At 35.8% G+C, this 5,664-nt stretch overlaps 1 non-coding gene across 1 annotated transcript; it reads left to right on the top strand.

The window, feature by feature from the left end:
* The first annotated feature begins 613 nt into the window (after positions 1–613).
* Positions 614–719, top strand: LOC145590403 (small nucleolar RNA R71). The gene has a single exon (XR_014102008.1). It is a non-coding gene; the product is annotated as a small nucleolar RNA R71 (small nucleolar RNA).
* The last annotated feature ends 4,945 nt before the right edge of the window (positions 720–5,664 follow it).

The following is a 5,664-nucleotide window of genomic DNA, read 5'->3' as shown; positions in this document are numbered from 1 at the left end:
AAGAATTCGGGTTTGTGTGTGGTCGGGTGGGGATTGTTCTTCATACGCTTGAGGATTTTGGTGATGATGTTGATCTTGAAAGTTCCCCATTTGGATGGAAGGGTAAGAAAAATTTTGGGTTAGAGGATTGAAAAGAGGTTCATCTTGGAGGTAGGAGTTTTCTTGCTTTGGAGGTTGTTGAAGTTGTTGAGATTGAGCTTGGGTTACAAACTCTTCTTCCCTCGAAGTCAAAGCCTCACCTTGCTCGGGATTGAACTCTCTACAATATGATGCATCATGATCCGTCCCACCACAACAAGCACATGAGAAATCAATGATTTGTGACGGTTTTGAACCCAAACCAACACTTGAGTTCAACTTGGAAAGACCTTCGTTCAAGAGCTCAACTATGTGCTTAAGTTGACCGACTTTCTCCAACTCATAAAGATCACCTTGCTTTCCTTGGGACCTTCTTTGACCTCCCCAAGAATATCTAGTAGCCACCTCTTCAATTGTAGCTTCAACTTGGCTTTGAGGGATCTTAATCAATTGGCCACTGGCACCCGCATCCAGATTGGTTCTTGACATTGGCTCCAAGCCATCATAAAAGAATCTAATGAGCAAATTATGGTTGAATCCATGGTTAGGACATGCTCTAATCATATCCTTAAACCTTTCCCATACTTCCCCAAGAGTTTCATCCGGTTCTGCTCAAACGAAACTATCTTCCTCCTCATTTTTGCGGTTTGCTCATCGGAAATGAACCTCTTGAGAAAGGCCTTCGCAACATCTTTCCATGTTGTGAGAGAGTTGGGCTTCAAAAGCTTGAGCCATTTCTTTGCTCTTCCGGTAAGAGATTGTCGAAAAAGATGCATACGAATGTAATCTTGGCTCACTTCATTTGTTTGCATCATTGCACACAACTCAAGGAATCGGTCCAAATGCTCAATGGGGTCTTCACTTGCACTTCCGGAAAATTGCTCAATTTGAACCATCCTAGCATATTGTGGATGGATTGTGAAATTAGACTCGGTAGTTGGGAGAAGTATACCACTCGTGAGCTCATAGATTTCCGGATTTCCAAACTCCCTAAAAAGAAGGTCATCCTCTTGCCTTGCCATATCTCTCTTTGAATACAACAAAGCTAAGCACACGATTAGCAATGACAATTAGGATTAAAAAAAAAAAAGCAAAATAATAAAAAGAAAGCAAATAAAATGACTCTAACAATATCAAAATAAATGCTAAACAAGCCGCTTCCCCGGCAACGGCGCCAAAATTTGATCGGGATTAAGTAGGTCGTTGGTCTACTAACCCTAATCAAATTAGAAATTTATAACCTAAACTACCCTAATACAAGTATAGGGGTAAGTAAAGGGTCGATCCACTAAGGAAGCTCACTCGTCCAACATCAATATCACTAATGCAAGAGTCAAAAGGGGAAATGTTTTTGTTGATATTTTCGATAAAAAACACTAAAACTACGAATAAGCAAAGATAAAGATGAATAGAATCAAGAGGGAACAATGCTAGGGATACGGGGGTGTCAAACATGATTAGAAAGAGGAAAATAATGATAGTTATCAAGAAGAACATGCCAAAGAACACAAGATCCTACCTAAACAATTCATTCTCATGCAATAGTCTAGGCAAATCAATGAAAGAGGTCTATGCTAATTAGAATCATTCTCATGCATCCTATTAGACAAAAGCAAATCAAGAGAATAAAGAAACACAATTCATAAAACTCCATTTTAACAATTCATTCTCATGCAATCATTAAAATAGAGATGATCTTAATCTAGTTCAAATCACTTTCATGCATTTAAACTAGAGGGAAATCAAATAAAGTGCAACAATAATCTCAAGCCATCAAAAATCATATCTTTCATCAATTTAAGGCATGTATTCAATCCAACCATCATCATTCATCCGACATTCAACACATATTTTCCACCCCCTTCTCCTAGCTAGGAAATTAGCCTAAAAAAGGGGGGTTAAACATAGTAGCAAAACTAAAAGTAAACTCAAGAAACACAAAACCAAACATGATTAAGAACAATGAAAATAACAATAATAACTAGATAAATTAAAAGGATTAATGAAAATAAGCAACAATAAAGCAAATAAATAATGCTAAAGGAAAGGATTAGAGATTACTAGAGAGAGGATTAATGAAAGATGAAAACTTGAAGGAATTGCTTGATTGAAAATTAAACTTGACCAAAATTGATTACTTGGAAGAAAATTGAGCAATAATCTACTATATCTCTCTAAAAATTATATAATCTAACCCTAAGAGAGAGAAGCTCTCCTAAACTAACTAAGAAAATAGCATAATGGATTCCCCGTACAAAACAAGCCCCGCAATATATAAAGAATCGCGCAAAAACGCAGAATAGGACCCGCTGTGCGCCCGCGCAAGGATCTGTGTGCCCGCGCATGGTAGTTGTGCGCCCGCGCGTGCGCCCTCGCAGAGGTCTGCTCTCCCTCACAGCGGTCTATGCGCCCTCGCAGCGGCATGCGCTCCCTCGCAGCGGCCTGCGCACCCGCGCATTTGTGGGTTGCGCGGCTTGTGCTTGGGTGTGTGCGCCCGTGTTGCTGGATGCGCGCCCGCACGGTGTGGGTGTGCGCCTGCGCACATGTCGCGCACAGGTCGCGCAAAACTTTCTGCCTCGATTCTGCAATTTCGCTAGTTTTGCGCGTGTTCTCACAGGGCTGCGCGCCCGCATATTATGCGCGCCCTTGCACCTTGCTTTCTTCGATTCTTCTCTCATGCTTCCTTGGCTTCTTCTTTGCAATCCAAGACTTCAAATACCTAAGCACAAACACCAACGGAAGCAATAAGGTATAGGGAACGGTGCAAACACGCAATGAAGGCAAGCATTCAAGAATATACGCGATTTCATTTAAAACACATCGAGACATGTATGCATGCATTATTTGAACAAAACAACTACAAAAAACCCTAAGACAAGCTAAAACAAGGCATAAACACTATCCTAGGAGTGACATAAATGTCACTCATCAAATTATTGGATAAACTAAAAACTAATAAAAAAAGCAAAAATACTCAAAATAAAGATAAAAGACGAGAATAATAAAATAATAGAAATAAAGGATAAAAAGGGTGAAATTATTGGAAAATAAGCCGGAGAACGACTCAATAAACACCCTAAAAGTGACATAAAAGTCACTTATCAGATCTCAATTTTACACACACACACACATATATATATGTATATATATATATATATATATATATATATATATATATATATATATATATATATATATATATATATATATATATATATATATATATATATATATATATATATATATATAATTAGATTGATTATAGTTATACATAAAATTTATTAATTTTTCATATAATTTGGTAAATTTTGGATGAATAATGATGAGTAGAGGTTGAAAATGAAGTATCCTATAAAAATATCTCAAAGAAAAAGTGTACAATTGAAGATGGATGAAACTATTAAAATGGGGATGAAGTTTTTAAAATGGGGATGAAGCTGTACAATTTTTTTAAAAATTTATTTTGGATGACTTTTATTAATTTTATAATTTATTTAGATCGTACTTTATAATATTATAATTTGGGAAAAAAAATGACCCTCTAAAAGTAAGAAAAGAAAAAACACTTTGTTGACTAGTCGCTGACTGGTCATGACTTAAATTATGTTTAAATTAGATTTTTAAATTTTTTAAAAAATGTAATATTCAAAGGCTAAGATTATGCAATCAACATAATAAAAAGTTAATATTTAGTCTCTTATTGTAGTCAACAATAGTCGTCCGTAGTCGACGACTATGCTAGAATCATGCTACTTTTAGTTAGGGTTGGTTTAAAATCAATTAAGAATCAACTTTCGTTGCAAGCCTAATCACATTCAATATTAATATTTCTAGTTAATTATAATAAAACTAAACCTAACAAAGAGGAATTATAAATTAATGATTTGGAAATTAGGAATCAAATAACACATCAATCCATATATTAGCGTTCAACCTAACCTTAGAATAAAAAACTGCCACTAGTGGAAAAAAGCCTATTTGTAACGGGCAAAAAGGGGTCAACGAACATGGGGCATTACATATGCGTTTGTTACGAATAACCCCTGTAGGAAAATAATGATAGAAATAACAAGAAAATAATTAAGGAATACATAATAACAATAGAAGATTAAAGAGATAAAAGATGAAAGAGAAATACTTGACATTGAATTAAGATAAATGCTTCAATGGAGTTATATGTCTTCTCTCCATAACAACAAAAATCTCCATAACAACAAAAAGTAGGAAAAGCAATAATATAATTTGATAATATGAAAATAGGGTGAAAACCCCTATTTATACATTAAAAAAAACATTAAATAAAAAACAAAATCTATCTTTTACGTACACGTATACGACCGTGTAGCAATTCTACTCTACTCGATCCCAAATTTCATCACACAAATATGTGCACGGTCGTGTAATTAAGGGACAAATGACCGAGTAGGGGGAAACTGTATGAAGAAGGCATCACACGACTGTGTAGTTCATGCCTTCATGGTACATGACCGTGTACAAAGTAGTCATGCATGGGAAATATCACATTACCGTGTAGCTAGGGGTTCACGATCATGATGCGGAAAGGCGTACATGGTGTTAAGAGTAGTCTTCATAATAGGTATTTTGTGAATGATGGGAAATTAGTTCCACATTAGTATAATAGAAGTTGGTTGTATAGGTTAGTCTATATAACTTAATATTGGGATGGAAGTCTCACATTGGTAGAATAGAAGAAGTTGGCTTGTTCAATTCTATTTAACATGTTATTGGGAAGACAGTCCCACATTGGTTAAATAGAGGATGATAGCTTACTCCATTCTGTTTAACTTGAATTTGGGAAGAAACTCCCACATTGGTTAACTAGAAAAGTATAGCTTGAAACTAATCTATAAGTTACTCTATTCTATTTAAATTAATGTTGGTCGGAAAACTCCACATTGGTTAAATAGAAATGTTTAGCTTGGAGCTAGTCTATAAGTTTAATATTTGGAGCAAAACACAAATTTTAACGTGACTCATGGTTATGACCATGGGCCCGGTCGGGCGGGCTTTGCCCGATCGGGCGCGAGCATAAACTTAGGAAAATAATATTTGCTCTCCCGATAGGGCTAAGTTAGCCCGATCGGGCGCGAGAGCAATCTTATTTTCCTAAGTGTAGATGGCACGATCGGGAGGGCATTTCCCGGACGGGCGTGAGCCTAGTTAAAAGATTTGTCCGTTTATTTGCCCGACCAGGAGGGCATGGCCTGATCGGGCGAGTGTCAACAATTACTTTCCTACGGTTAACTTGATTATGATAATAGTGACTTTTCATTAATAGTTAGATCATCTTAATTAATTATATTTAGAAAATAGTGACTCTTGGATTAAAAGGCTGTTTATTATATATAGTTAATTGCTCCAAAATTATAACATACCTTTTTCCTTTCTCTTTTTCTTTCTTATTTATTCTCATTGTTCTTAAAGATGTTCTTAGGGAGTTCAATTACATTGCTTTAATTGATCTTGAACTTAGGGAAATCCTGGAATCATATTAACCGGTAACTCATAACAATCATAGTGGGGGTTAAAATTGCTTTAAGGACAGTGTAAACACATCCCTAATTC

This window comes from Chenopodium album, chromosome 17 (assembly GCF_948465745.1).
Source record: "Chenopodium album chromosome 17, dcCheAlbu1.1, whole genome shotgun sequence".
In the NCBI taxonomy this organism is placed as follows: domain Eukaryota; kingdom Viridiplantae; phylum Streptophyta; class Magnoliopsida; order Caryophyllales; family Amaranthaceae; genus Chenopodium; species Chenopodium album.
Note: the sequence above shows the minus strand (reverse complement) of the source record. Positions and strands in the feature narration are given on the sequence as shown.